Source organism: Orcinus orca, chromosome 6 (genome assembly GCF_937001465.1).
Source record: "Orcinus orca chromosome 6, mOrcOrc1.1, whole genome shotgun sequence".
Classification (NCBI taxonomy): Eukaryota; Metazoa; Chordata; class Mammalia; order Artiodactyla; family Delphinidae; genus Orcinus; species Orcinus orca.
Window position 1 is genome coordinate 61,192,596 of NC_064564.1, and position 16,695 is coordinate 61,209,290.

The following is a 16,695-nucleotide window of genomic DNA, read 5'->3' on the forward strand; positions in this document are numbered from 1 at the left end:
GGATATAGGGCAAAAACCAACACAGCACACACAGTAATAGCATAGCACAAGTCTTGCACCTCCCAGCAACAGCTTCTAATGTCCCAACCATTTTGCACTTACAGTGTGTCTTGTCACAAGAGCCAAGTTGCATGTGTTCAGATAACTTTGGAGAAGTTCAAATGTATGTGACCAGCTAGCCGGGTGGCTCCCATCAGCCTTCATGACTACACTTACCTGGGGTGGCAGCATCTCATCAGCACCATTAACTCATGAACTGTTTATAGCTGCTTGGTCTAGTCTGTCTTTCTTGGCCAGATTCTCAGTTATCTGGGATCTGGTGAAGGTAAAATCCTATGTGTTCCATGAGATAATGGAATTTGGAAGATTCACCACATTTCAAATCCTCAGGCATCCCCGAAGTTAGAAGAAAAGCCTTAGAACTCTGTTACTTCCCTTCTACTGCCATGTTTATTATTATTAACCCTTTACCTAATCATTTACTAAAACAATTTGTGGCAGTTTTGTTACTTTTGTTTTGTTTTTTGCATTGTTTATAGTTTATCTAAAATTCTCTACAAAAATCAGGCAATTACATATTTTTCACCTGTCTTGAATAATTACTTGACATAACAGCTTACATTGGTTGAAACTGGTAAGCAGTTGACTGGTAACTTACAAATTTTTATGTTTTCTAAATGTAGATATTTTCAGAACTTGACACATTTCATTACTAAGAACAGAAATAATTCTATATATTAAAAATGTTTCAGAGTAATTTTTCTGACATTAAAATGATTTTTAAAAAAACCCTTAGCTGTTTCATTAGCAGCTGTTCATTAATTTATTCATTTAACATCCCATCAAACAATTATTAAAGAGCTCCTGTGTACCGAGGCTAGGCGATGGCATGAGTATCAAGGAGGCTTAATCTAGGGGATTTAAATAACTATGATAAAGTATACTTTGCTTAATTCTCTTTGGAATTGGAGAAAAGTTTTTTCTTATGTGTACTATGTCAGTTAGGAATATGCAGCTATAACTCAAACTAATAGTAAGCAAAAAGTCCCCAAATGTCCTATTATTCCTATCTAATAATAAGTCTGGAGATATGTAGTCTTGGGCTGATAGTACCATGGAACTGCCATAGCAGGGACTAGGCTCTTTTCTGCACTGTTACTCAATCATTCTTGTGGCTTTTCTCATCATGCTCCTTTCCTCATGGTTGCAAGGTGGTAGTCTGTCCTCCAGCTCGCATCTTCATTCCATAGAGGAAGAAGGAAGGAGAGAAAAATAAAAAGGTACACAAACAAACGTTAGCTATGTTTTCTACCTTTAATAAGCCTTAGTGGAATCCCCACTCAACTTCTGTTTACATCTTATTGGCTAAAACTGTGTTCCATGGCTACATCTGCTGCAAAGCATGGTGAAAATCTAAACATACTGAGACACATGTACTGATATCCTTAACAAAACTGGGGATTTATGAGGATATCAGATAGGCAACTCCAAGTGACAACTGTGCTTCATATCATGTTATTTCACTTGGTCACTTTCTAAATCAATAGTATTTAGAAAATTATTTTTTGTTACATAACCTTAATTCCATATTTTATATGCTTATGCCAAACCTTCTTTTACCATATAGAGAATTATAGAAAATTAGAACTTAGATTATGATTCTTTTTATGAAGACAGAAAACTTATTTTAAATGTTTTGTGACTTATAAATCTTAAATGTTTTATAACTCTTTTATTCACCTTTCCTTTACAAGGTTTGACACTTGAGCTCTTTGACCAAGAACACCTTACAATGGCAAAACATAGTATTAACATTTACTCATCTATTCCAGTTTGGCAGTTACTTACAATGGTATAGAATTTTCTCTTTTTTTCATTGAAATACAGCAGAAAAAGTATTATCTTTTAAATCTCGTTTACATTTAAAATCACATTTATAACTAGAGATTTATTATCAATAATTTCAGGGGGTGGTCGTGGTGGGATGAATTGTGAGATTGGGATTGACATATATACACTAATATAAAGTAGGTAACTTCATATATAAAAGTAGATAACTAATACTAAAGTATAAAATACACTAAAACTAAAGTATAAAGTAGATAATAAGAACCTGCTGTATAAAAAATAAAATAAAATTCAAAAAAAAAGAAAAAACATTTTCATAATGTTTTCATTTATTACTATATAATTAACTTTCTAAAAGCTTATGATGAACTTTCTACATTACTTTACATTACCAAGATATTTTTGTTGTATGTACTAAGATTTGTGAGTCTTAAAATCTTGTAGAATCATAGCAGTGATAAAAATTTCAAAGTAGCAATTGATTTCATAAGTGCACTTATTAAGAGAGCATGCATCTACATTCATATATATATATATATATATATATATATGCACACACCCACACAAAAGCCACAAATAATACATGAATAGAAGCAAATCTCTTTGTCACCCCCAACCCTTAATATGTAGAAGCTCTGGGAAAGAACTGATATTGTACAATGCAGTCAGCTTAGGTCTGTTTTAAATTGCTATTCACTACAATAAATTTCCAAAAATACTGCAGTATTGAGATCTATATCTAGATTATTGTCTACCCTAGTGAAGCAATAGGTAATCATTTCAAGTTATCTCTAAGAAGGATGGTAAGGTTTGGAGACATAGGAGGCTAACATTTCCAAAAATTGAAGGAGAGTTCTCTGAGTTGGGATAGCAGAAGGTAGATCAATCAACAATGGCTGGTTGGTGGGTTTTAGACCTAAATACTAGTGACTTTTCTACAGCCAGGTAGGGGATAACATTTGGTGCATTCAGACCAAGGAATGGAGTGTGTCTATACTGCAGGAAAGAATAGATGTTAATTTCAGACACACCTTGGATTAACTACTATATCTTCCATTTACTAGCTACATGGCAGTGGAAATTTATTTAATCTCTTTCAGCCTCAGTTTCATTGCTAAATTGGTGCGAGGATTAAAGTGGAAGGACCTAACAGAATGACTGACACATAACAGGCATTTTCAACACTATCTGCCGTAGTAGTCCCATAGCTCTAAATACAGTCTGTGTACTGAGATTTCCCAAATGTGTATCTTTAACTAGAAGCTCTCTCCTGAACTTCACACTCTTACTTCCAGCTGTCTGCTCAGCAGGTCTACTTGGATGTCCAGTAAGCACTTCAAGTTTATCATGTCCCACACTGAATTTCTGATCTAACACCTTTATCCAGTTTTCCCCAATGTACGCAATCCTTCTATTTGCTCTAAAACAATTAAGAGTGAGTCATCTTTGACTCCTTTTCTTTGGTATCCCAAAACTAATACCTCGCTAAATCTTATTAACATTACTGTTAAATTATGTCCAATATGGTACCCCTTCTCAACCCCTCTGCTGATATTTCTATGTACAAGGCACTATTTTCTTTAACCTGGTTATGATAACCACCTCATTATGATAACAGCCTCCTAACTAATGTACTTTCTCTCTGTCTCTTGTCCACCCCCACTCCCTATCAAAGTCTGTATTTGACCAGCAGACAGTGGAATCGTGTCACAACTCTGCTCAAAATACTTCCGTGCCTGTCCATGTCACTCAGAGTATAGGCCAATATCATTCCAAGTGCCTGCAATGTTCTGGATTATTTTTACTTCTTTACTGGATCTTTGACTGTCTCTACCTCTACTTTCCCTCTGGCTCACTGTGCTCGAGACATCTTCTTCTTCCTGGTGCAGAGCAAGTGCACATACATCTCAGGGTTTTTGCATTTTCTGTGCACCATGGCCCCTACCCACCCCCTATGCATGGATTGTTCCTCTTCCAAATGCCAGCTTTAGCTCAAAGGTCATCTCAATTAGGCCTTGCATGACTGTTTAGTTATCCATCCCTCTCTCCCTTACTCCGTGTCCCTTTTACTGATTCATTTTTCTTCATAGAACTTACCATATCACCTAAAATATGTTTTAGTTATTTACTTGTTTATGTACATGGTAGTCACTCAGTAAATGCTTATTACATGAATAAATGTGTAAATAGAAGTGGTTAAAAGTAAACTTGAGTTTAGTATCCTCTCAACCTACATTTGAGGAAATAGAGATAAATAGGTCATTTTTGTTTTCCATCTAGCTTTAGAAGATGGTAATAAATTATAAAATTATGAAGTAAATCTTTTAATTTTTAAACTAAATTTACAGATCATTCAGTCCTGTTTAGTAAAAAAAGAACTGGAATTATGTATAATATACACTGATGAAAATTTAAATATTGTGACATAAAAGCTATGAACTTTTCCAGTCATATGTAGTTAGTATTTAGCCTTTCATGTAGGTTTTATAGCCTGTGTACATAAGCTGAGACATAGGATTCTTGAAACATCTAATTTTTTCTTGACTTAAAATATGAAATACTGTATATTTGACCAATGACCTGTGTTAAGAAGTCTCAACAGAAAATCCTTTTTCTAAATGACCATCAAAATCTAAATGATTAAATAGAATGGATCTGTATCAGCCTTCAAAGATAATTATGTAAGTGTGTTGTCAAGAAAATAAGGTTGTATATATCATTAAGCGTGAGAAAATGCAAAAGCAAATATATAGCATTTATATGAAAGAAGAAATAATAGTCTGTGTGTTTGTAATTGCTTTCTCTATGTGCTGTGTGACAAATTGCTCACAATCCTCACAGGATACTGTGACTCTACTTAAAAAGTTAAATGTTTCCCTGATTCCATTTATTACTTTAAATCTAAGTGTTGTCTCTTTGTTCTTTATTTTTTAAAATCGGAAAGTCTAACATAATGGGGGAGTTTATGACCCTTTTCGTACAAACCTTATCTCATCCCAATCCCTGCACTACTGGGAAAGCTCAATCAGGGTTGCTTTGGAGAAAAGAGCAGGACATATACACACAGGAGGGCATATACTGTTCGTTGGTGCCTCTACTCCCTTCCACACTTCTCTTATTCCCAGCCATTTTCCAGTAGTTGGACAAGAGATGGCCCTATGGCCCAGTCATTGACTCTAGTCAATGAGATATAATCAAATCACTGACTGCCAAGGAAGTTTCTGGGAGGGAACAAAGTCAGCTGACATTTCCATTTAATCTTTTTCCTTTCTACTACTTACTGCCTGGTAAAATAGATATGGTGTCCAGAAATCCAGTGTAATTTAGATTCAACTGCTCTGAGGCTCTCATAGAAAACTCAAGTTTGGAATTAAGTTAGGGGGTATAAAGAGAAAGAATCAGCAGTGTTCAAGGGGTGTGTTACTTTGTATGGCTGCCTGAAAGACACAGTATGTTCTGGGAATCATGATCTACTTCCCCTTCCTTGGGTTGAAGCTAAGCAGAAATGTTCCTGGAAAATGCATCAATAGCTTCCTGATTTCTTCTCTTTTGACAATGATAGCAGCTTCTCTGTGGGCTAGTTCACAGCATTATTCTGGGAGTCATTCCTTGAGTCCCTTCAAAGAGCTTTATCTTCTACTTCTTGTGATGATATTGTGAGTAATTTCTGGCATGTTGGACAACTCAGGGCCCCATCAGGAGGCAGAAACCACACAGTAATTTGAACAGGACAAATTTAATGTAAAGAATAATTATAACAAGACTGTAGTAACAGTGATTACCTAGTGGGAGTATACAGATCTCTAAAGAATTCAGGAATAGTATATATAAGGAGTAGTCACTACCCTTAGGCTATGATGGAATACCCAAGAAAGAGACCGATCTAAAATAACTCCTTCCCTAGGATCGAGATCCAGGCCTCACTGAGAGGGTGTGGTCATGTTACTGAGTCCAGACTTGCAGATAATTCACCCTTTGGGGTTCCTTAGGAGACTGCCCACAGCAGAACAGGAGCTGCACACACTTCAGGAACCTGGCCCTGCAGAGAGTCTGTACAATGCAGCAATTTGATGAGAAGAGCACACTGGATCTAGAAAGAGAAGTCCTGCGTTCTGCCATGTCCCTCCAGCACCCTCGACCGGCAAAGCAAAATTAGCATCGTGCCAGTTGGCAAAGTAGAAATATTCAGGGTTCAGCTCAGTTATCACAGAATAGGCAATGAAAATGTGCATTTGGGGCTGGGAGGCAATAAGTCAATCACTAGCGCTCATATGCAACTGAATTCTGACTAAATCACCAGTTCAGAGCCTTGGCGTTTGCACTTCTCTGGGCCCATGATAATCTTTACCCAAACCTGTGTGTAAATCTGCTGCTTCTGCACTCCTTTCTACCTCCTCAATGAAAACTTCTATATTTATTAGTTTTATGAGTTGAATTGTGTCTCTTCAAAATTCATATGCTGAAGTCCTTACCCTTGGTACCTAAGAATGTGACCTTTGAAGAGAGGGTCTTTACAGAGATAATAAAGTTAAACTGAGGTCACTAGGAGCAGACCCTCATTTGATATGACCGGTGTTTTTATAAAAAGGGAAGATTTAAACACAGAGATACACATAGAAGAAAGGAGATAAGAGAGACAGAGGGAGGAAATGGACGTCCATAAACCAAGGAGAGAGGCCTGAAATAAATTTTTCCCCTCACAGCCCTCAGAAAGAACCAACCTTGAGGACACCTTGATTTCACACTTCTAGTTTTCAGAACACTGAGACAATTTTATGTTGTTTAAACTTTGTGGTACTTTTTTATGGCAGCCGTAGCAAAGTAATACATTAACATACTTGCGGTTACAAGTATTATAAATGTGGCTTAAACAATGAGTGTTCCTCTCCTACGATAGATGTACTGAGGTAAGTGATTCAGAATGTGGGTCTGGCTCAATGCAATCAAGGCCTGAGGTTGGCTTCTCTGCAATATTCATCGCCGTCCCCATTACACTGTAAGATGACTACAGTAGCTCTGTGCATCTTGTGCTCACAGGACAATGTTCAAGGGGCTGTCTTCATCAGAGAGGAGGATCTTTCTTGGAAACATCTATTTCCCCAACAGATGTCTCCATAGTGTCTTAGAATAGTGTTCATACTCTCCACATCTGCGATGGGGCGATGGGAAAGTGAGTACATGACAAGAGATGGGCTCTTCCACTAGAATCCAAGATGTGGGGAATAGCTGGGACAGGCAAACAACCATGTTTGCTCCACCTTCCCTAGCCATCCTAGCTAATGTACAAATTTCCCCTGGCCATTGCCTTTCCCTTTGCCAGCTGTCATTTTCTTTTTCAACACTTAGGTTTTCTGAACTTACCCTATTTTGTTAGTTTCTTGTGAGTTTGCCTTGCTCCATTAGAATTAAACCTCCATGAACCCTGGAGCACATGTGTCTCGTTTGCCCCTATAGCCACACTTCCTCAGACAGCAGAGTAGATATTCCATAAAATATTAACATTGTCAATTGAGTGATGGTACTTAGGGACGCTTAGAAGTATTATCTCGTCTATATTCCTCTACTAGTAAAACTTTCTAGTGCTGCAGAGAGCATTTACCTTTTTCTAATTTTTCTATTTCCCAAGAAATGTTTTTGAGGTGGTAGGAGTTAGGTCTCTCTCCAGAAACTATTTTAGTACCACTGCACGTACCACCGGCTGGGTCTCCAGGCTTGACTCAGTACAGCTGTGTAGTCAGTACTCCGATGCCATCATTCTGGTGTCTTAACTTGGTCCTGCAGGAAGCTGAACATCTCACCTTGCTCTGCCCCTCTACCACAGGGTTTATCATAAGATCAGCTTCTTGCTCTTTCCAAATGTGTGGTCATCATAGATATTACATGTCAGATATTATGCTTTCTCCTATAAATTTCGGCCTCTCAAGAACAGCTTGATAAGTTGATGAGAAATCTCCTTCTCTATTCTGTGAAACTAAGAATTATAGTAAAGGTCCAGTAGTGTGAAACAAATTCCTCTTCTGCTGGTATTGTAAGAGTACGGATCACTTAAAGGGAACGAAGCCCTCTACCTTTTTGAAAAAGCCCTCAAAAAGAGATGTTTCAAATAAATATCTTTCATTTATATAACAGGCTTACAGTCATCACCAATTATGTGTCTTTTATGCTTTTCATTGCAAGAGACGTAAACTTGAATTGCTCAGGGTATTTTCCCTTGAGGATTTCCTATCTCAGTGGGAAAAACTGAGAGGTGTGCAAATAATACCCAGTACAGTAAGCATAATCTCAAGGAGAAATTTCACAGTTTGGTGGTGGTAGATAAGGTGAAGTGAACAACCAGGTCTGCTATGATATTCAGGGAAGGTTTTCTAGTATAGGTAAAAGTATAAGAAGTAAGTCACCACCAATGTGTCGATAATTGAAACCAATGTTTTCTTGTTTTGAGGGTTTAGGAGAATGGACTTGTTTGGCCATTTCTTGGTTATCTTTCTGGCTTAAGGAAACGATTTTATTATATCGTGTGGTTTTTGTGGGTCAGAAATTTGGGATATGCTTGGGGACAGTGTTGTGGATACAAGTCAGAGGAGCTGGAACAGCTGGGTAATGATCAGGTCTCTCTTTGGTCAGGTAGTCTGCAGGCTTGCCCATGTGGAGTCTCCACATGGACTAATTTGGGCTTCCTTGAAGCCTGGCAGCTCAGGGCTCCCAGGCAACTTATGTGGTGACTTAGGTTCCAGTGTTAGGTTCCCATCAAGCAAGGTGGATGCTGTGTGCCCTTTCTAAGCTAGTCACAAAAGTCATGCAATGTCACTTCTTCCTCATTGTATTGGTACACGAGTGTCCCAAGCCTGCCTAGATTCAAAGGTCAGGGAATATAGACCCTTCTTTTCAGTGGGAGAATTGTCAAGGTCACCTTGTAGAATTGTTACTCTGACAGGTGACATTGTTACACCATGCCACAGTCAGCTCTCTGGCCACAATTTATATCCCTCCCATTAGCAAAATACGCTTCCTTCTCCAGGACACACATCTCCCACCCCACATTTTTACCACAGCAATCCCAGGCTCAGGGTATACAATCGTTTCTTTAAACCATATCTGCGTGTGGATAAAGCTATTTTGTGCACTCCCTAAGATACAGCTCCTTGAGTATCATTCTCGTTCATCAGAACCCCTGTGAATTAAAAAGACATAAGATAACCAATATAGGCAATCTGATTCAAAAAGAGAAAATCAGAGACCCACAGCAGTTGCTGGTATATAGCATTGCTGACACTCAGCTGGGCACATGCTGTCAGTTTCTTGGTTAGAGATTGGTGCTGCTCTCTGGAGTTGTGCTCTGGCACCTTTTGGCTACATCCCTTGGACATTATTCTTTTTCCATTAGAAGGGGCTGGTATGTATAAATGAGGAACTTCCTCAGCTTATTTCTTGCTCAAAGTAGTTCAAAAGTCCAAAGGCCTATTTTAATTTTGCGCTACATTCTTTTCATTTCACTTTGAAATCATTTTTTTAAATGTGTACTTTTGTAAATGTATCAGTTGTAATCTACATTAGACAAATTCACATCCATAAATCTCTTTCCATTTCCTTGCCTTTTCTAGGGGCTGCCCATATTCCTTTGCTGGTGGTTCTAGGTCAATGAAACCTCTGCTTTCATTACTTTATCTCTCAATTCTGACTACCCTGCCTTCTCTTTCCCTTAGGAGGACTCTCTTGATTACATTGGCTTCACCCAGCTAATGCAGGATTACCTTCCCATCTCAAAATCCTTAAAGCTACAAAGTCCCTTCTGTCATCTAGGTAACATATCCACAAGCCCCCCTGTGAGGCTGCTAAGGGAATACTCCCCTTAGAAGCGCTTTTTGTATTGAGATGTAGTATCTGTGAGATGTGTCCTTAAAATTCTCAGACAGCACTTTTGGTGATTATGATGTGTCAACATAGGCTCATCAGTTCCAATAAAGGCACTGCTCTGATGCGGGAGTTTGATTACAGGGGAGGCTATGCGTCTATGCAGGCAGTGGGTATATAGGAGATCTCTGTACCTTTCCTTCAATTTTGCTGTAAACCTGAAACTCCTCTCAAAATGTAAAATCTTAGGAGAAAAATAACATAGTAACTTTTTCTATAAACATAACAAATTCAGGAAGAAAGTCCTCAGAGTTGTTTGTGTGAAAGGTTCTATGAGGCACACCTTAGATCTTCGCTAGGTGTTAATATAGGAATTTATACTCTCACCATGGCCCTTTATTACTCACAAAACAGTTTACTGCCTGAAAAGTTTGGTCTGGGTCCTTGCTTTCCAATTCTGTAATTTCTAATTTCCATTCAATAAATGGACAATTGGTTCTTTAGTTGATCTCTTACTTTATTATAGGCAGCTAGGAGAAGGCCGACATTCCCTTCAGCACTCAAATCTACGTAGCTATACTGTTGCGTTTTTAGGCACATTTTGCTAGTTTTAGATAACAGCTTTGCTATATTTCCTGCCACTATATTAAAAAGGTCTTCATTACTCCCGGTACCAACAGCATTTTTGCTGTGTTCTGGATAGCATCTTAGACGCCAACCAGACTCCAGTGTCCTTAAGGCTCACCAGCTTCCGCCATCTAGTTCCAGAGCTTACGCCATGTGTTTCAGGAGGCAAGTGGTTGTAAGTGGTTGTAAGCAAGAGAAGTAAGCAATGAGCTCTGCTGTAACGTTTAGGAAACACTTCCTTACAGAAGTAAAACTTGAGAAGAAGCAACTTCTTGCCTGAAATACACACTGAAGTTGAAAGAATTGAAGTTATATTTTTCCTGTTTTGAGGGGTGAGAAGAGAGTTACAAACAAAAAGACCAGAATTTTAGAAGAACGCAAAAGTATGAAGGTGGAAAGACTGAACTCTGTGTCTTATCCCTTATTCCATCATCCCCAATGTCAGGTGTGATGTCCTAAGCACAGGCCAGAGTTAATGGTTACTGGATGATGGGGAAGCTGAGAGGGCCCCCAATAAGCCTCACCTACCCCATAGTTTGGCATAGGATCAACCATAATCTCATCTCTGAGTATTGAATGTCCTTTAGCTTCCTATATCTAGGTTAATATTTAGACATCATTCTAGATAATGTTTTCCAACTAAATATGCATTAAGGAATAAAACAAAGTATGAAGGTTCTGGTACTGGAAAACAAATGAACGAATGTCAAATACTCATTGAAAGCATAGCGTATTCAGCTTGGCTTCCCAGGCGCTACTAACAATAATTTCATTGAACATTATTTCTGCTGCATCACATTGGAAATGCACTTTGGAATAGTTCTACTTCAGTTGCTTTCCCTTGGGTTTTGAGAAGTTTGCCCTGGAAAATGAGAAAACCCAGTGATGGGAAAATTTCACAGTGTATGGCTGGAAATGAATGCTGACTGAGAGGTCAGATAGAGTACACGTGAAGCAGTGGTTGTGTGTCATAGATATTTTTAGAGTTGTTGGTGATTGCTTCATTTATAAGAAAGCAGATGTATGATTGTCATTTTGGTATAAGCTGATCTGTCCTTAAAATTCATAATTGATGGAGAGACCAGGTAGCTTTGAGAGTGAAAACCAGGAAGTACCTGAACCATCTCTGCACATTTACTATCTTGTGATTGCCAGACATCAGCTCTACATTCCTGTTCCCCTAGTTGACCACCTCTTCAGAGCTTTGTCTGTATTTATTGTCAGTTACTAGGAAGTTTTGTTTTTCTAAAACCTGTTCTGCTTATAAAAAATATCTCTAACTTTTCTCTTAGAATAAAGAAATGTGAGTATCCCTCAAAGAACAGGAAATACTTGAATTTGTGTTTAGATTTTTTTACAACAACAAAGGGAACATGAAAAATAAACTTAGAATGGGCCTACCTTTTCTGTTAAAGTGTAAGCACGTTGACGTGCAGGGCTTTGACTCTTGGTGTAGCGTGCGTGTGTGTATGCACATCTGCGCACAAGGCCCCTTCCTTGACAATAGGAGCATAAAGGCATGTATGGCACAATCTAAACAGAATTTGGCAGCTGGCATACACAATAATGAGCTCAAAGTTGATGCTCAGAATCTGAAATGCCACCAACAAAAACCTCATTCTCTTCTTCATAAAAATACTTAGTTTAGGTAAAATATCAATTCTGTTCCCGAAACTTCTGAATTAAAACCCTCTGTGGAAGGGAAAATTACATGTTGGAACATTCCTCCCTTGACCCTAGGGCGGTGGGAATATTCATTTCTCAACAGAAGCAACCAACTTTACCCTTTGGAACACCGCTTTGGCCAGGCATTGGCCAAACATAAATGGTGAATAAAGCAAATAGATACAAGCAAAATTGCTGAGAAAATGCTTCTTAACCAATTCTTTCACAGTCAGCTCAGTCAGTGCTTACCAGCCTTCTGGAAAACGTCCCAAGTTAGGCCTTTTTGCTGACTGTCATGTTGAGAGAAATGAGAGACTGGATTACAATGGGAAGAGAGGTGGGGAGAAATGCAGGTGGTGAGAGGAGCAGATTGGAGGAGTGGGATCTAAGTAACATATATTATATAACATCAAATATATGTGCATATAACATCAAATATAAAGCTACTAGATATGTTTTAATCTATATTTGTCTGTATTCTTCAACTCTAGACATGTTAGAGAACTTGCAGAAGATCTTTCTTAAAGGACATTGTGGAGTCCATGGTGGAGTTGGTGGTGGGGTGATGGTTGTTGGATGCTGCTATCAAGTCCAGGGGTGGCCTGGGTGACTTGACTCTCCTGCAGTGATTTTTCGCCTTTCATTGGCAAGCTAGCCCATACCTGTTCCCGTGGTGAATGCAGGAGGTGTACAAGCATGCAAACTCAATCAGTCAGGCATATTTCAAGTTTCTACTTTCTAACTCTGCTAACGTCCTCTTGGCTAACACAAGTTACATGGCACCTCTGAGAGTCCAGTTGCAGGGCTCTGTGTTATCACAGAGGGACACATACAGGAAGGGATTAAAAAAAAAAAAAGTGGGGCCTTCATTATAACCCCTCTATCACACATGACTGTATAAATCCTTCCAAGCCACTTTCTATGGCCCTAAAATGGGTAAAGAAGTTCAAGGTATCACCCAGGGGTTCTTTATATAACCATTCTATTTTATTTTCACAGCAGTCCTTTAGGTAGATACTTTCTGTTTAGAAAAAATGATGAGGATGCTAAGGCAGAGAGATGCTATGGCCTCAGTGAGCTTGGATTCAAACCCAAGTCAAACAAAGCTCTTAATCTTGTTACAAAAGCAGAGTACTGGAGAAGTGGGAATTACTCCTAGTTGGAGACAGGCAAAATAGCAATTTTATAAAAACATCAAAAGTTAGTGAGACAAGTTGATAGTAGAGACTCCAGTGTTAAAATAGCTGCCCATCAAGTTCTGGTTGTGATGGTGAATCCAAAGGATGATTGAGTGTCGCAGTGTACCTGCTTTTTAAAAATTTTTCTTTAAATGTCTAAATTCTGCAGTATTAGCCAATTTTAAAAATACCTAATACTTTTTCCAATACAGAATGAATTTTAAAAGGAACCTTTGTTGAATAATGTTTCACTTCACTGCTCAAGGATTTCAATACACCTTTCCAAAATGGCTAATGAGAATTTTGCTGAGCATTCTCATACTTGAAATATCTGTCAAATCAGGGTCTCCAAATGTGAGTATAGGGAATAGTTTTGGGCTGCACAAAGTTACTAGTGGAAAGGAGGGTTTGTTCTTCACTTAAACTATTTAGAGCACACAGAAATCTGATTATTTTCTAAAATACAACTACCAGAAGATCCATTTAGGATACCCCTCAAAAATAAAAAGAGAGCAGCAAAAGTCAAAGCAGTAACATTGGAGCTCTGTAGAGTTAATAAATCAACAGAAATATATGCTTGGCTGACTTTGATAGTCTCAGCACTAAAAAGCATCTGTCTAAAAAGATCTACCATATTTGCCAAAAAAAAATCATAACAGCAGTCACGGTGCCACTGCACATAAAGCACTGCTTATCACACACAGGCATGCACACACAAGCATACATACATTGCATCTCAAAGAGATGAATTAAATCCTTCTCTAGGACGTTGAAACTAAAGTGTACTTGGAAGTCACACCTGATAGAAGAAACAGATGAAGATCCTATATATGCTAATTTGAATTTGAATATACAGTCTAGTACTGTTTAGAGTTATACTCAAAGGAAATGGTGAAATCTGATTATTGAAGTTCTGGAAAGTAAACCAATTAACATCTGAGGAGTACATAACATTTTCACTTAAATACTAGCAATTAGCCATATAGTCATCTTTTAGACACCATAGGCGAGAAATTCAGGTATTTTCTTACGTCAGGCTTTGAATATCATTTTCTTGTCAATATCGAGCCAACTGTCAGTGATTATTCTTGATCTCCAGGCTGTCTGAAGCAAGATGAACTGGAAACTCAAGATGTTCTTCCGTATTAACCTGATCACAGCAAACCAGGAGGGAAGGGGTTTTATATCCCTTCAAGCTCCTTATCTCCTGAGATTACCTTAATTCAGAGATCTCTTACTTTTTGATCTTGAGACTTCTATCCTCTACGTCTGAAAACCTAACATTTTCACTTAGATGACCCACCAATTCAGTCACTGTGTTCTTGGTTTGAGAGGTGCAAGTAGAGACTTGGCCATGTTTGCAAGATGTAATAGTTGCAGTATCAAATACCTTAAAGTTAAATTTTTTCCATTCCTCAAACCTTAATTGACCTACTCCTCATTACTTAAAAAAAAAACAAAACAAAAAACTGACAGCTTCCTCTATGGTAAAAATTCTTTTGAATTAAATGTTTAGAATATAGGTTTGTTTCTCAATAGGGGAAGGAGGTTGTACACTGGCTATATCTGGAGACATTTTTTCTTGCCACAGCTAGGAATGAAATTGAACGCTTAGTGGATGGAGGCCAGGGATGCTGCTAAACAACCTATAATGCATAGGACAGCCTGTCACAACACAGAAGTACGTGTTTTAATTGTGAATAGTGCCCAGGTTGAGAAACTATGGTATAAACAGGAGAAAAAAAAGCAAGTACTGCCGACCTCTATTTCTCCAATCCTTTACGCTTAGTCCCTAGGGGAGAATGGAGCCTAAGGGTAAACCATGCATTTACTTTTAGAGAAAGGATTTCACGTTCGTCCTGGGACTATCAAAAAGCATAGCATGTACTGAATGGAAAAGGTTGGGCGTGGGTAAAATAAGCTATTTTTAGGGAAAATAAAGGATCAAATCTCCTATTCATTCATTCACTCTTTCATTCCGAATCTTCCATATATCTGGAGCACATAATATGGCGCAAAGTGCAGGGGTGGGGTGGGGTGAGGTGGGGTGGACACAGTGAGTCAGGCATAATACTTAACACTAGGATGTCAGCAGCCCATGGTTGATTGTGGAAGGAAGGCGGAAGAGAAAAGAAAAAGTACAATGCTTCTTCCTGTCTTTGTTTTCCTAGTTGCAGAAATGCTAATAATACAAGAGCCATGAAAACAGAGACATATAGATGGAAAAAAGTAAAGGCAGGAAGAATTTAACCATTATGAGAAACTTAATGTGTTGTATTTGGTAGGTTACATGCAATGTCATTTTATTTTCCTAAAATGCTATTTGAAGATTAGGAAACAAACTAAGAGAAGCCCTGTAAGTCATCTAGAGATACAGCTAGGATTTAACTTCATAGATTTTGGTTTCAAAGGTCCAGCTTTTCCTCCAATCTCAAAGTTATCAAGTCTCTCCTATTCAGATTGTCTCTCACCTCATCCTTCTTTACCTGGATAATGCCTATTCATAGTTGAGGTCTAAGTAAATGACTTTTTCCTGTAAGCCTTTTCTGAAAGTCTGAATAAATCACCTCTCCAGTGTGCTTCCTGTACTTCTGCAACCATGGTCCACATCTCAGTGTACTGCAACGGCCTGTGTCCACTCACTCTCTAGAATATAAGCTCCTTGGCTCTCTTATTAACTCAAAATCTCCACAATTAACATAGTAGACGGCATATATGTTCCTATGTGACTAAATGAATGACTCTGTGTCTGAGATATTCTCAGTTATTGATATTTTGTAGTATATGTGTGTGTGTGTGTGTGTGTGTGTATATACATATGTATATGTTTTAGAAAAATATATATAAAGGAAAAAATCTCATAAATCCATTGATTTTCTCTAGCTGGTTGTCCTATGAAGGGATTGGGGTCTTGGATCTCTCCCAAAATTGACAGGGTCCTTTAGGGTCCTCTATCTCATTGAACCACCAGTAGCATTATGCTTGAATTCTGGAGAGTATCAGATGGAAATGGTAAGAAAGACAAAGGTGTATTTCTCCAAAAGCTCTTAACTCAGATCCATTTTCCTATCTTGGTGATCTAGAATGTACCCAACAGAACATACAATAATTCCTTGCCTTCTACTGTAAAACTTAGAGCAGAAAATAGGGTCTCATTCCTCCTTTCTCTTGGCTTTTACTCTCATTTTGACCATGTGAGTAAGTCATAAAGAAGAAAAGAATCTTTATCCCAGTTCAGTGTTCCCAATGAGTTATCTAAATGTTCCTGATTTCATCATTAGTCCATTATCTCAAATCAAAGTTTCTCCTCCAGACTCAAGAGTGAATAGAAATGAGATTGAACTGTTTCCCTCAACCCTCCTTTGAATTCTGTCAAGTTTTCTGTATGTAGAGTAGAATACAGCTTAACAAATGGCTTGAGGAATGTAACTTTAAACTTCTCCCAAGGGTAGGTAATTCAACTTATTCATACATACAACCTATGTTTTTGCGTATCTTAAAATTAGCATATTTAAAAGATGTCTTT

General features: G+C 38.1%; 1 protein-coding gene across 23 annotated transcripts in view; it reads left to right on the forward strand.

Annotated features, from left to right (window-relative positions):
* Nucleotides 1-16,695, forward strand: part of PTPRD (protein tyrosine phosphatase receptor type D) — a 2,143,853-nt gene that overhangs the window by 676,630 nt on the left and 1,450,528 nt on the right. The window lies entirely within an intron of this gene.